The sequence below is a fragment of the Salvelinus namaycush genome, chromosome 8 (genome assembly GCF_016432855.1).
Source record: "Salvelinus namaycush isolate Seneca chromosome 8, SaNama_1.0, whole genome shotgun sequence".
NCBI lineage: Eukaryota > Metazoa > Chordata > Actinopteri > Salmoniformes > Salmonidae > Salvelinus > Salvelinus namaycush.
In genome coordinates, this window is record NC_052314.1 from 42,412,505 (window position 1) to 42,429,187 (window position 16,683).

A 16,683-nucleotide genomic window follows, 5' to 3' on the forward strand; every position below is an offset into this window, starting at 1 on the left:
AAAGATTTGGCATGGGTCCTCAGATACTAAAAAGATTCTATAGCTGCACCATCGAGAGCATCCTGACGGGTTGCATATCTGCCTGGTATGGCAACTGCTCTGCCTCCGACCGCAAGGCACTACAGAGGGAAGTGCGCACGGCTCAGTACATAAGAGGAAGTCCCTAAAAATTGTCAGACTCCAGCCACACTAGTCATACAGTGGTTCCTCCTTTAAAAGTTGCAAGCTTACGCCGTGGGATTTAGAGGTCATTTGTGGTTTAGTACGGTACCCTGCATCACCACTATATTGCTCCAGACCAGCACAAAGGGGAGTTAGAACACTGATTATGCTTTTGGGTCCTACTGTGTCTCTAACTGACAATGAATTGATAATTGTGCACGACTTCAGTATTACTTACTAAAACTGTTGTTACACTAAGGTTTTAATTATTTTATCTTGATAGGATTATTTTTTGCTCTTAGAGTAGCACTGTAGGCCACTCCCGACCATTCATGTTGTACAGCGCCTGAGAGGCGCAATGGTCTAAGACACTGCATAGTAGTGCAAGTTGTGTTGGTACAGATGCTGGTTCAATACCTGTGCAGGAAGACCCATGAGATGACTTCAAGTTTTTGTTTTTTCTCCCTCTAAAAACAGAAATAAATCATTCCAAATAACAAACTGCCTTTATTTACAAATTAGTAACAATGTCTCACCCCATGTTTAAAAATGTCCTTTTTCTCACTAATTTTACGTTATATGAAAACGAAATAATATTTTTTAAACAAACGATTATTATTATTAATTTAGAATTATATAAAAGCCTGTTGGGTATTCTCACAGATATATTATTAACCATGTTATTAGCAGGACAATATATATTGGTCATGGCTCCCAAGTGGTGCACAATGGGACTGCCTTGCAGTTCTCCAGCTGTATCCACTGAAAGCGCACGAGGTTCAGGGCACGAGGGCGGGGGGCATGGGATGGGCCACAGAGCCACACACAGGGGGGAGGGGGGGTCCCCCACCCCATCACACTGGCAACACTTTAAGGGGCATTGCACTTATACTAGTGCTGACTATGGAAACGTTCCTGCTGGTTTGTTCTTAGTGCCAGTCTGCACATTCAAACTAAAACAAATGTAACTACTCTTTCAAAATGCTGATGTTTATTTAGTTATGGATGCATAACGAATTACTATGGGAATAAATATCACTGAATTACAGAAATATCCTCCAATCCTCTATATGCAATTATTGGAGGAGAGTCACGTCATATTTTTTGATCTACCATAGGCGATATAAGTCTCACTAGTGTTGAGTAATGTGCTGTTAAAAGTGGTGTAGGTCTTATTTATTTAAATAGCATATTGAAGTTAGAAGCAATAGGATTTGAAGCAATAGCCTACAACTATTTCAGCACCGTTTCACCCTGCTATGAGACAAGCATGGGGACTGGTCTTGATAAATCAATGAGATTTTTATTTTCACTGAATCTCCGTTTGGGTATTGGTTAGACTACAATTAGAGTACAGAAATGTTATGCTCTTAGTGTAATCTTTATTTAACTAGGCAAGTCAGTTCAGAACAAATTCTTATTTACAAGGACAGCCTACTCCTTCCTCCCCGTCAGGGAATTGAACCTCGGTCTCTCTAGTACAGCCATTATTGAAGGCTATCAAATGCTTCTCAAAGATGCCCTCTGGTGGTCAAACTAGCACTAACCAGCATTAATGGTACCAGTGGTTCACCATGCAAGTTGCTCCACAATACGCTGCAACTTTCAAAGGAGGAACCACTGTAGAATGTTCTCTTTGCTACCGCACAGCAAGTGGTACCGAAACATAAGTCTAGGTCCAAGAGGCTTCTAAACAGCTTCTACCCCCAAGCCATAAGACTAGTCAACATCTAATCAAATGGCTACCCAGACTACTTGCATTGCTCCCCCTCCCTCTTTTATGCTGCTGCTAGTCTCTGTTATTATCTATGCATAAGTCACTTTAATAACTCTACCCACATGTATATATTACCTCGACTAACCGGTGCCCCCGCACATTGACTCTGTACCGGTACCCCCTGTATATATTCCCACTATTGTTATTTACTGCTGCTCTTTAATTATTTGTTTTTCTTATCTCTTACTTTTTTTTGATGGTATTTTCTTAAAACTGCATTGTTGGTTAAGGGCTTGTAAGTAAGCATTTCAATATAAGGTCTACTACACCTGTTGTATTCGGCGCATGTGACAAATAAAATTGGATTTAATTTGATTTCAACTGGTATACAGTCCTACAGTCTCAACCTACTGGGCAAACCACGTAATTTCAATGTGGAGATTTGGGTAATATTTGGTTTATACGTTGATCAATGAGATTACAAACTATTTTCGCCCACTCAAAAAGACAGCCAAAGTTTGTTGAATTCCCAATGTGTTAGCACTATGCTTTCAACCATCTAAAAGCACAACCAAATTGGGATATGGAAAATCAATGTCTGAATTTTGTTTATTTATACAACAACTTAATGTGTTATCACTGTGCTTCATCTAATCGCACAACCAAATGACCTGGATTGCAGTTGAGATTAATTAAAGTAAATAATTACAGTGGGGCAAAAAAGTATTTAGTCAGCCACCAATTGTGCAAGTTCTCCCACTTAAAAAGAAGAGAGAGGCCTGTAATTTTCATCATAGGTACACTTCAACTATGACAGACAAAATGAGAAAAAAAAATCCAAAAAATGACATTGTAGGATTTTTAATGAATTTATTTGCAAATTATGGTGGAAAATAAGTATTTGGTCACCTACAAACAAGCAAGATTTCTGGCTCTCACATACCTGTAACTTCTTCTTTAAGATGCTCCTCTGTCCTCCTCTCGTTACCTGTATTAATGGCACCTGTTTGAACTTGTTATCAGTATAAAAGACACCTGTCCACAACCTCAAACAGTCACACTCCAAACTCCACTATGGCCAAGACCAAAGAGCTGTCAAAGGACACCAGAAACAAAATTGTAGACCTGCACCAGGCTGGGAAGACTGAATCTGCAATAGGTAAGTAGCTTGGTTTGAAGAAATCAACTGTGGGAGCAATTATTAGGAAATGGAAGACATACAAGACCACTGATAATCTCCCTCGATCTGGGGCTCCATGCAAGATCTCACCCCGTGGGGTCAAAATGATCACAAGAACGGTGAGCAAAAATCCCAGAACCACACGGGGGGACCTAGTGAATGACTTGCAGAGAGCTGGGACCAAAGTAACAAAGCCTACCATCAGTAACACACTACGCAGCCAGGGACTCAAATCCTGCAGTGCCAGACGTGTCCCCCTGCTTAAGCCAGTACATGTCCAGGCCCGTCTGAAGTTTGCTAGAGAGCATTTGGATGATCCAGAAGAAGATTGGGAGAATGTCATATGGTCAGATGAAACCAAAATATAACTTTTTGGTAAAAACTCAACTCGTCGTGTTTGGAGGACAAAGAATGCTGAGTTGCATCCAAAGAACACCATACCTACTGTGAAGCATGGGGGTGGAAACATCATGCTTTGGGGCTGTTTTTCTGCAAAGGGACCAGGACGACTGATCCGTGTAAAGGAAAGAATGAATGGGGCCATGTATCGTGAGATTTTGAGTGAAAACCTCCTTCCATCAGCAAGGGCATTGAAGATGAAACGTGGCTGGGTCTTTCAGCATGACAATGATCCCAAACACACCACCCGGGCAACGAAGGAGTGGCTTCGTAAGAAGCATTTCAAGGTCCTGGAGTGGCCTAGCCAGTCTCCAGATCTCAACCCCATAGAAAATCTTTGGAGGGAGTTGAAAGTCCGTGTTGCCCAGCAACAGCCCCAAAACAACACTGCTCTAGAGGAGATCTGCATGGAGGAATGGGCCAAAATACCAGCAACAGTGTGTGGAAACCTTGTGAAGACTTACAGAAAACGTTTGACCTCTGTCATTGCCAACAAAGGGTATATAACAAAGTATTGAGATAAACTTTTGTTATTGACCAAATACCATAATTTGCAAATAAATTCATAAAAAATCCTACAATGTGATTTTCTGGATTTTTTTTCTCATTTTGTCTGTCATAGTTGAAGTGTACCTATGATGAAAATTACAGGCCTCTCTCATCTTTTTAAGTGGGAGAACTTGCACAATTGGTGGCTGACTAAATACTTTTTTGCCCCACTGTATCTCTCTTAGGCTTCAATTTAAAAAATGTAATAAAAGAAGACCAACGAGGATAGCAAAAGACTTGCTCTGCCAGCAATCAATGTCATTGCAGATAATTATAGCATTTGTGATGATTTCCACAGACCTGCGACCTTTGCATACTATCTTGAACATGCACACTTTCTATGATTATATAAGAATATTTTTATTGTTACAGTAACTTTAAAATATGGCCATGATGTAACTAAAATTAAGATTGGATAAATACTGTTACATTACTTTGTGAGATATCCTTAACTATATTGCATTTGGTTGCCAACGCAACCAAATTTCAACATTTACAGGAGATGTATCTACTGCTTGGATAGTTCCATCTGAGCCACTGGCTTAGGGATAGGGGGCGCTAGTCATGATATGGCCATGTGTTCCATTACTCTGTAGACAAAAACGAATGCTCCGGTTGGAACGTTATTGGATATATATGATAACAACATCCTGAAGATTGATTCTCTACTTAATTTGACCAGTTTATTCGACCTGGAATATAACTTTTTGAAGTTTTCGTCCGAGTTCGCCTGGACCGGCGCCAGCGTTTGGACATGTGAACTAAACGTGCTAGCAAAAGTAGCTAATTGGACACTAGTAATGGACATTATCGAACAAAACAGCGATTTATTGTGGAACTAGGATTCCTGGCACTGCATTCTGATGAAAGATCATCAAAGGTAAGGGAATATTTATGATGTAATTTCGTATTTCTGTTGACTCCAACATGGCGGAGAAATGTTGTGTATTTCTGAGCGCCGTCTCAGATTATTGCATGGTATGCTTTTTCCGTGAAGTTTAAAAAAAAAATCTGACACAGCGGTTGCATTAAGAACAAGTGTATCTTTAATTATATGTAAAACATGTATCTTTCATCAAAGTTTATGATGAGTATTTCTGTTATTTGACGTGGCTCTCTGTAATTACTCCGGATATTTTGGAGGCATTTCTGAACATGGCGCCAATGTAAACCCGAGATTTGTGGATATAAATATGCACATTATCGAACAAAACATAAATGTATTGTGTAACATGATGTCCTATGAGTGAGTGTCATCTGATGAAGATTATCAAAGGTTAGTGATTCATTTTATCTCTATTTCTGCGTTTGTGACTATCTTTGGCTGGGAAAAATGGCTGCGTGTTTTTGGGATTTGGTGGTGATCTAACATAAATATATGTTGTGTTTTCGCTGTAAAACATTTTAAAAATCGGACACGATGGGTAGATTAACAAGATGTTTATCTTTCATTTGCTGTATTGTTAATGTGTGAAATTTACATATTTAAATAAAATATTTTTGAATTTCGCGCGCTGCCTTTTCAGCGGAATGTTGTGGGTGTTCCGCTAGCGGAACCCCTGGGCTAGAAAGGTTAAACCTATTCTCTATCTTTTATTTTTGGTTGAGATGGAGAAGTGAATCTAACATATAATTTGTTAACTTGTAGACAAGTTCATAGGCTGTTTACTGTATTGCAACAGTAAACTGGCCCCGTGTGGCTCAGTTGGTAGAGCATGGCGCTTGCAACGCCAGGGTTGTGGGTTCGATTCCCACGGGGGCCAGTACAAAAAAAAAAAAAGTATGAATGTATGTACTTGTAAGTCGCTCTGGATAAGAGCGTCTGCTAAATGACTTAAATGTAAATGCAACCAAATATCAACATTTGAAGGAGATGTATCTTCTGCTTGGATAGTTCCATCTGAGCCTCTGGCTTTAATTCCAGTTTGTCTCCTTTTCAACCAAACATCTAAGTTAAAGAACGGGACTGGTTAAAATCAAACTTTAAATGCACTTTAAATACAGTGTGATTTGATTTTGACCTATTCTTTAACTTAGATTTTGGGGTTGGAGACAAATCCAACATATTTATTATTAACTTCAATTTGAAATAAACCAAAGTTTGAAACACTAGGTATATATCTATTGTCACATTTTTGTTTAATCCTGGGCTGAATTTAAACAATCCCACTGGACACAGACATCAATTCAATGTCTATTCCACATTGGTTCAAAGTCATTTCATTGAAATGATGTGGAAACAACAATGATTTAACCAGTGTGTGCCCAGTGAGACAGCTGTTGATTACTTCCCAAATGCTATATAGAACTAAATAATATCACTGATGATTAAAAAATTATGGTTACATTTAATTTGTTCTGTTAAACCTACCATTTAGAATGCCTTTGATAGCAACAGTGAATCTATTAAGTGGAGATTTCTCAACAATCATTCTCACGATAGCACATTGCTAATAGTGAATTACAAATATCAAAGCTAAACAGGGCTGGGATTGGTTAAAACCCTGGATGGGAGACCAAAAGGATAGCTGTAGATAGATAAACTCTCCAGTAGGAGGTGTTGCCGAGCCTATTGTTTTTTTCATACTGTGGATATTACATTGAAGATCTGACGTTGTTTCAAAGGTACAAATTCTACATATTTTATACAAGGTTTGTCTGGGTTGAAAATTGGTTACCATGATGACATAATGCTGTGGTTGAAATGTCACAAAACAACGGTTAATGACTTTTTTTTTTAAATCCAATGTATTTTCCATAGATTCCACGCCACAATACAATGACAAATTACGTTGAAACAACATTGATTCGACCAGTTTGTGCACAGTGGGAAGGTATTGATGACCTTTCCATGCCCTGGAGTTTCAGCCACTGTAGGGAGAAAGACTGGATAAATTTATATGCACAAGGCTGAGCAGCAGAATTAGCTAACCCCACCCTGAAATCCTACACACACACACACACACACACACACACACACACACACACACACACACACACACACACACACACACACACACACACACACACACACACACACACATACACACACACACACACACATACACACACACACACACAAATACTTCCTTCCATCCTGAACTGCCTTCACCTTCGGGGCTGATCTATAGCATTCAGTCGGGCAGTAGTCATGCATGGAGAAGTAAAGTGAGAAAGTGGGAACTCCCCTGGGGGCATACATTTGCAGAAGAAGACATGCATTTTTAAAGCAGCGTAGCAGCAACAGTGCTGGCTGAGCCGAGTGGTTTCTTGCTCTTATTGTGTTGGTTAGGGAGGGTAGGGATGATCAGGCTAGAGAGAGAAACATCAAAGAGTTTTAAGAGAAGGACCCCCTTGAACATTTCAATTAGGCTGCAGTGTATGGGGCTTTACATACAGAGTCCACTGAAGATAAACTAGCATGTCCACTGGGTGTGGAGGCTGAGCAAGAGGACAGCACATCCATACTCATAGAATGGTAGGAGACATACAGTGCAGTTGTTCTGGATTCCTTGGTTGTTTCATGGTCCATGCAATGAGACAGCTCTATAGAATATTTCATTGCTGTAAGTATACACTACCGTTCAAAAGTTTGGGGTCACTTAGAAATGTCCTTGTTTTTGAAAGAAGAAAACAATTGTTAATTAAAATAACATCAAATTGATCAGAAATACAGTGTAAACATTGTTAATGTCGTAAATTACTATTGTAGCTGGAAATGGCAGATTTTTTATGGAATATCTACATAGGCGTACAGAGACCTATTATCAGCAACCATCACTCCTGTGTTCAAATGGCACGTTGTGTTAGCTAATCCAAGTTTATACTTTTAAAAGGCTAATTGATCATTAGAAAACCCTTTTGCAATTATGTTAGCACAGCTGAAAACTGTTGTTCTTATTAAAGAAGCAATAAAACTGGCCTTCTTTAGACTAGTTGAGTATGTGGAGAATCAGCATTTGTGGGTTCAATTACAGGCTCAAAATGGCCAGAAACAAAGACCTTTCTTCTGAAACGCATTATTTTTCGAAGAAATTAAGGTGATTCCATGCGAGAAATTGTCAAGAAAACTGTGTGCTACTCCTTTCACAGAACAGCGCAAGCTGGCTCTAACCAGAATATAAAGAGGAGTGTGAGGCCCCGGTGCACAAGAGGACAAGTACATTAGAGTGTCTAGTTTGTGAAACAGACGCCTCACAAGTCCTCAACTGGCAGTTTCATTAAATAGTACCCGCAAAACACCAGTCTCAACGTCAACAGTGAAGAGGCGACTCCGGGATGCTGGCCTTCTAGGCAGAGTTCCTCTGTCCAATGTCTGTGTTCTTTTGCCCATCTTAATCTTTCCTTTTTATTGGCCAGTCTGAGATATGGCTTTTTCTTTGCAACTCTGCCTAGATGCTGCCTAATGGTATGAAAGAACCATAGTCCTGTGTTATTCCCTGGGGACGTTTTGGTGGGCAAAGCCATATATTGTCACCACAGATGCCACAAAGGCAACTGCCTAAGGTTTTAAATAAAGTGTCTGTTGATCAGAATATGACACATATTTTATGATGCATCGCAGTAAATTGACTGTAAAATATGTTTCCAGGAAGATATACTGTGAAAATGAATAAAGTTTGCAATGGACTGCGAGGCGATGAGCAATTTGCCTGCCTCTGCTGGCTATTGATGAAATCAATTGTTGCCTGGGGTCAATCCGTATTGTTACATCAAACCAACCTCCGAACAATGGGCCTCATTAATCGAGAGCAGAGACAAGTTAAACATCCATGTTTTGACTCGGCAAGGTTTCGCTCTCTCTGTGCTCTTAGTTAATATGTATTTGATCAAGTGTGAGATGCCCCCACCATCCGATTAATCTTTGCCACCTTTTCCAGTCTCCAACTGCCGCCCACTAGCTCTTGGCATCCCTATGTGGTCCGGCATCTGACAGCAACATAAGTCACAGGCTGCATTAAAAACATATTAGGCCAGCGGACGGAATTAAGGTGGCGCATATATGACGGAGAGGAGTTGCTGTGAAAATGAAGCGAACCCTGGCGTCTCCATGCATCACCATCGGCCCTCTTACAATTGTGTGAATTATGTACTCCCCAAATGCACTCCCCAGCACTTTTAAGAGCCAAGCCAATATGAATATATTGAATTTATGAGATCTAAAAGGATCGCTGCACTTCTCTCTCTTCCTCTGCTTCTTCCTTATCTTCCTCCTCTTACAGAGGGAGCAATAGAAAAACAATGAGACAAATAATCAGAGAGAAAGAAGAGAAAGGGAGAGAGATGTCACTTTACTTAAAAGTGTAGTGGAAATATACCCTCTTGAGCGGATATTTGATTTCATGTGGTTCATAATGCTGAGATGCACAATGTCTTTGCGAGTGTGTGCGAGCCTGTGTGAGTGTGTGATAGAGGTAGATCAGTCACTGCTATCCATTAGTAGAGGACGATACAGTGTTGAGAATTGATGGTCCGATGGGGATAGCTCATGATACCCGCTCTGTCATCAGTACACTAGTGTGTCTATACTTTTTGAATGTGTTGGATTGCTTTGAGCATTGGTAGTACACATTTGACCTTGATTTATCATTATACAATTCAATAACAAGTTTGTATACTTCAGTCAACTCAATTTGTCTATCATGATGAGATAGCCATTAGTTTACCATTTGTAATTTCCCTGTGTTATTTACTTTAGTTGAGCTCATTTGTGTAGGTTTAAGGATATTGCTGTTTCATATCAGCAGGTTGGGAAGAGTCACCTGGTGTTTAAAAGAAGACAACTTGATTCATGAATCATAATCCCATCAGAAAGTCACTCTCTTCTCCCTCCCTCCGCCACCTCTCTCTCACCCCCTTCATCTCTTGTTGGGGAAGGGGCTGGGGGTTACAGGTACACTATTAATTTCAATTTATATATTTGGTTTATCTTTATTTAACGAGGCAAGTCAGTTAAGAACACATTCTTATTTACAATGATGGACTACCCCAGCCAAATCCGAACAACGCTGGGCCAATTGTGTCCCTATGGGACTCCCAACTACAGCTGGTTGTGAATTGAACCAGGGTCTATAGTTGCGCCTCTAGCACTGAGATGCAGTGCCTTAGACCGCTGCGTCACTAGGGAGCCACTAACATAAAACATGTACCCGTGGGCTGCCACTCAAAAGAAAAGTAAGAAATAAATACTGAAAAAGTATCATATTGATCACACTAGATTTTGTAATAACAAAATTGGTACATATAGAAAAATGTACAGAAAAGGACCTACACCCCCAACTCTCCATCCCATTCCCCCCAGCCCAAAATGTCTCGATCTATCCAACCACCCACATCCCCTTCACACCCTGCCTAGCAACACAGGTTGGTTGTCAGTCCTCACCCCCTCATATCTCTTCCTGCCCCCCCCCCCCCCCCCCCCCACCACCACTTATCCCCTATGTTCCCCCATTGGTTGTTGATCATTGCTAGACAGCCATTTTCAAGTCTAGCCAATGATTTTCAAACTTTAACTAGGGCACTCAGGAACATGACAAACAGACCCATAATATGATGTAGTCACGACTATGCTTAAAATATGAGGTAGTACTCAGTGATGTGTTGTGTTGGATTTGCCCGAAATATATCGCTTTGTATTCAGGACATGAAGTTAGTTTTTTTGCCACATTTTTATCAGTTTTATTTTAGTGCCTTATTGCAAACAGGATGCATGTTTTGGAATAGTTTTATTCTGTACAGGCTTCCTTCTTTTCACTCTGTGATTTAGGTTAATATTGTGGAGTAATCAACAATAATGTTGTTGATCCATCCTATTTTTCTCCTATCACAGCCATTAACTTTTTATGGCTGCAGGGGCAGTATTGAGTAGCTCTGATTAAAGGTGCCCATTTCAAACGGCCTCGTACTCAATTCTTGCTCGTACAATATGCATATTATTATTACTATTGGATAGAAAACACTCTCTAGTTTCTAAAACCGTTTGAATTATATCTGTGAGTCAAACAGAACTCATTTGGCACAAACTTCCTGACCAGGAAGTGGAAAGTCTGAAATCGAGGCTCTGTTCTTCTTCCTGCCTATAAATGGGCATGATACGTAAGAGTCTACGTGCACTTCATAGACCTTCCCCTGGATGTCAAGAGGCTGTGAGAGAAGAAATTTAGTGTTTATATTGGTCTGAAGTGGAATACAAGCTCTTTGTATGACGTGTCCCTCATTTCCGGTACTCTGGGGAGCGCGAGGTGGACAGTGGGATTGCCTTCTGTTTAGCTGCCGTTATGGACGACTACTATCTCCGGCTTTGATTTTATTTGATACATGTGACCATATCATCGTAAAGTATGTTTTTTCAATATAGTTTAATCACATTATTGAAATTTTTTCGGGAGTTTTGCCGTGTTCCGTTCTCTGACTTTGTTGACGTTGGAGAGATCCGTGCCACCTGGCTAGTGCGCTTGCTAAATGAAGAGGGAAAGTTGCCGTTCTAAATCCAAACAACGATTGTTCTGGACAAAGGACACCTTGTCCAACATTCTGATGAAAGATCAGCAAAAGTAAGAAACATTTTATGATGCTATTTCATATATCTGTCGTACATGTGAACTAGTCGTGGGCGCCCAACGTTTGGGTACTCTAGCTATACCGAAGCTGCATATAAGTTATTTTTAGAATTCTAACACTGCGATTTCATTAAGAACTAATGGATCTATCATTTCCTATACAACATGTATTTTTTAGTTATGTTTATAAATAGCTATTTGGTCAGAATATGTGTGTCAGAAAAAGTGTCAGGAAAAATCCGGACGTAGTGGGAAAAAGTAGCTAAGTTAGCACAATGTGTAACCATTGATTTCAGCTCTAAATATGCACATTTTCGAACAAAACATAAGTGTATGTATAACCTGATGTTATAGGACTGTCATCTGAGGAAGAAAATCAAGGTTAGTCAAAAATTATATATCTTTTGCTTGTTTGTTACGATCGCTTACTTTTGCTACTGGGAAATTGCTTGTGTTTTTGGCTATTGTGGTAAGCTAATATAACGCTATATTGTGTTTTCGCTGTAAAACACTTGATAAATCGGAAATATTGTCTGGAATCACAAGATGCCTGTCTTTCAATTGCTGTACACTATGTATTTTTCAGAAATGTTTTATGATGAGTATTTAGTTATTTGGCGTTGGTGTCTGTAATTATTCTGTCTGCTTTCGGTGCAATTTCTGATTGTAGCTGCAATGTAAACTATGATTTATACCTGAAATATGCAAATTTTTCGAACAAAACATAGATTTATTGAATAACATGTTATAAGACTGTCATCTGATGAAGTTGTTTGTTGGTTAGTTAGGTTGGCTTTGTGCATGCTACCTGTGCTGTGAAAAATGTCTGTCCTTTTTTGTATTTGGTGGTGAGCTAACATAAATATACGTGGTGTTTTCGCTGTAAAACATTTTAAAAATCGGACATGTTGGCTGGATTCACAAGATGTGTACCTTTCATATGCTGTATTGGACTTGTCAATGTGTGAAAGTTAAATATTTAAAAAATATATATTTTGAATTTCGCGCCCTGCACTTGAGCTGGCTGTTGTCATAAGTGTACCGACGTCGGGCTTGGAGCCATAAGAAGTTAAACTCTAACTGTTTGAAAGTCACCATTGGCCTCATGGTGAAATCCCTGAGAGGTTTCCTTCCTCTCCAGCAACTGAGTTAGAAAGGACGCTTGTATCTTTGTAATGACTGGGTGTATTGATACACCGTAGGGGTGTGCTGACATGGCCACACTCGTCTTTGTAACCTTATCTGTAAATTGACAGTTTATAGTCTGATCGGATGATACTCGTGATCAGAAAAAACTGAAATGTTGCCTAAGTAGATGTTGGCAAGATATCTATCTCCAAGCACGTTTATAGACCAAACAAGCTGCAGATTAGGCGCCGCAGAGGGTTGTGAGTGTGTCTGACCTGTGTCTGTGTGTCCTCAACTTGCAGTGGGCAGACAAGTTTGCTATCAGTCAAAATGTGCATCAGTTTCATATTTTTTCCCTACCCTCGCCCCGCTTGTTAGATATTATACACATTGATAGCAAACGTCCTTGCCATATCAGTTATCATAGTAGTAGACTAACAGGAGGCAGCAGCAGTCTGAATAATCAGACCGAAAAAGAGAAGTGAAAGTGATCTGGTGAAATTATTAAGTTAGTGGACAGAGAAATACAACTTCACTTTATTCCATCAGAGCAGCAGGATCAACGTGCAGCCCGCCCTTTTCTCTACAGACAGGCAAACTAGCCAGTTGACTTACTTAGACCACATAGCACCTCACTTGACTGACATGAGAAAGATGCATGCTGACACCTTAAAATAACTTTTTTTTCAGATCACAGATAGTTACGAAAGAAACTCGGATCATGATCGTATCCAGAAAATTGGCCATATCCTTTGCAATACTCGTTTTGTCAGACTACTTGGCACACCTCAAATACACCATCCAAAGTGCAATTAATAACTTCAGCATGCTAAAAAGCATATTCGATGGTTTTTCCCCCCCATCTACCAATAGGTGCCCTTCTTTGCGAGGCATTGGAAAACCTTGCTGGTCGTTGTGGTTGAATCTGTGTTTGAAATTCACTGTTTGACTGAAAGACCTTATAGATAATTGTATGTGTGGGGTACAGAGATGATATAGATGGTCATTAAAAAATGATGTTAACTTCTACTTGCACACAATCCCGGATCCGGGAGCACCCCCATCAGTAAAAAAGCTGACTAGCATAGCCTAGCATAGCGTCACAAGTAAATACTAGCATCTAAATATCATTAAATCACAAGTCAAAGACACCAGATGAAAGATACACATCTTGTGAATCCAGCCATCATTTCTGATTTTTAAAATGTTTTACAGGGAAGACACAATATGTATTTCTATTAGCTAACCACGATAGCAAAAGACACAACTTTTTTTTTCCACCATTTTTTTCCTGCATAGGTAGCTATCACAATTTTGACCAAATAAAGATATAAATAGTCACTAACCAAGAAACAACTTCATCAGATGACAGTCTGATAACATATTTATTGTATAGCATATGTTTTGTTATAAAAATTTGCATATTTCAGGTATAAATCATAGTTTTACATTGCAGCCACCATCACAACTCTCACCAAAGCAACTAGAATAACTACAGAGACCAACGTGAATGACCTAAATACTCATCATAAAACATTTATGAAAAATACACAGCGTACAGCAAATGAAAGACAAAGATCTTGTGAATCCAGCCAATATTTCACATTTTTTAAGTGTTTTACAGCGAAAACACAATATAGCATTATATTAGCTTACTACAATAGCCAACCACACAACAGCATTGATTCAAGCCAACAATAGCGATAACGAATAAACCAGCTAAATATATTAATTTTTTCACTAACCTTCTCAAACTTCTTCAGATGACAGTCCTATAACATCATATTACACAATACATATAGAGTTTGTTCGAAAATGTGCATATTTAGCGGCACAAATCGTGGTTATACAATGAGAATAGTAGCCAAGCTGCCAACAAAATGTCGGGAGAAATCTTGGGAGAGGCACCTAATCTAATCATTAACTAATCATAAACTTGACTAAAAAATACAGGTTGGACAGCAAATGAAAGATACATTAGTTCTTAATGCAACCGCTGTGTTAGATTTGTAAAATTAACGTTACTACGACATACAGCGTGCGTTAAAGCGAGACCGCACCGAAATTATTGGCGGAATAGGAGTTTTACATTTTTCAACAGAACAACGAATTAACATCATAAATAGTTCTTACTTTTTGATGAGCTTTCATCAGAATCTTGGGCAAGTTGTCCTTTGTCCAGAAGAATCGTTGCTCGGTTGTAGATTGTCGCCTTCAACTGTGGAATTAGCAGTAAACATTAGCCATGTGGCGAAGACGTGCCCAACTCACTATAACGCAGCACAAAGAAAATTCAGAAAATCGCAATATACTGATATAAAATGATATAACTCGGTTTAAAATAACTACATTATGACGTTCTTAACACCTATATCGAATAAAATCAGAGCCGGATATATCTAAGGCCTATAACGGGAGCTTTCCAGAACGCCATCCTGAGGTCTGTCTTGCGTCATGGCGAATGTTGAAAAGAGTGCACCCCACGTTCCCAGACCCTTTATATGGCCTCAGATCTGCCTAGCAACTCCATTCAAATTCTCACTATTTGCTGACATCTAGGGGAAGGCGTATGCAGTGCATGTCGACCAATAGAAGACATGCAAATTAATAAACTGACCCTAGAACAGACAGCCTGATTTCAGATTTCTCACTTCCTCACAGGAAGTTTGCTCCAACTTGAGTTCTGTTTTACTCACAGATATAATTTAAACGGTTTTAGAAACTAGAGAGTGTTTTCTATCCAATAGTAATAATAATATGCATATTGTACGAGCAAGAATTGAGTACGAGGCAGTTTAATTTGGGAACGAAATTTTTACAAAGTGAAAACAGCACCCCCTATTGAGAAAAGGTTAAACACTATTATTGCACACCAAGTGAGTCCATGCAACATATTATGTGACTTGCACATTACATTTTGTTTAAAGTATCACTCTTTCTTAAACAGGCTATACAAAGCTGGTTACAATTTCAGTTTTATCCTCCAGAAAAGATAGAACAAATATTGCAACAAATATTATGGTTAAACTCAAATATACTTATTAATAAAAAATCATACATCATGGAATTAAAAAAAATGTTTTATTATATTTGTCATGACTGTCCTGGTGTGATCCAAATGGGCACATCATGTTTGCAATGCATAAACTTCCACCAGACGTGTTGGGGTTTTGACACCTCCCGCCCTGTCGTAAATGAAGGTAGAAGAAGACTCTCTTCCTCCCTCTTCTCTTCCTCCCAGACAGTCTTCCCGCCGAAACTAACTCTATCACATTCTAAAGTGAATACTGGAACAATATTTCTATTAAGAACGTGGGGAAAGGTCAGAGATGATCTATGGAAAACGAATGTCAAATTGGTTTTTATTTTGTGATGTCATTAAAAAGGTTATAACGGTAATACTGTAACTTGAAAAGTATTTACACTACAGGTATGAAGTCTCCATCCTTAACATTGTATATGAAATATGAAAAACGATTAAAGTATTTTTGTTAAGATAGGAATGTGATTTTAGGAGGTATAAGATAATCTATCTCCTATAAACTGTGCATAGTAAGTAGCCACGCCGCAAGTGAGGTCAGAGAGTGTGTCAGACTGATGGGAGAGAAATCAACCTTCAGACCAGGAAACGTGAGGCAGGAGCTACATGTTGAAATGTTTGGAACTTTGAAACTCAACATGAGGTGAAGAAAATACCTAATCTCCCAGACAAGACCAGAAAGATGGTGAGCTGCAGCTCATGTCCAATGTAGTCCAAATCCAGAATACAAACACGAGGGGAAAACAAACTCCCCTCTCAGACAATCACTGGTACTGCTGATTAGCTATCTTGAGTCAAATATCTAGAAAAACAAATCTAAGTGAGACTATCCTACTACGCTCATCACCAATAGGAACCGTCGACCTGGCTGGCTAGCTATCTTCCAGAGTGAACAACAGTAGAAGACAGTAATGGGGAGACCCCTTTCGGACAATCAGAGCCATACTAG

The 16,683-nt window shown here is 39.3% G+C and overlaps 1 non-coding gene across 1 annotated transcript; it reads left to right on the forward strand.

Annotated features, from left to right (window-relative positions):
* Positions 1 to 5,695: 5,695 nt before the first annotated feature.
* Positions 5,696 to 5,770, forward strand: trnaa-ugc. The gene has a single exon. It is a non-coding gene; the product is annotated as a tRNA-Ala (tRNA).
* Positions 5,771 to 16,683: the final 10,913 nt, after the last annotated feature.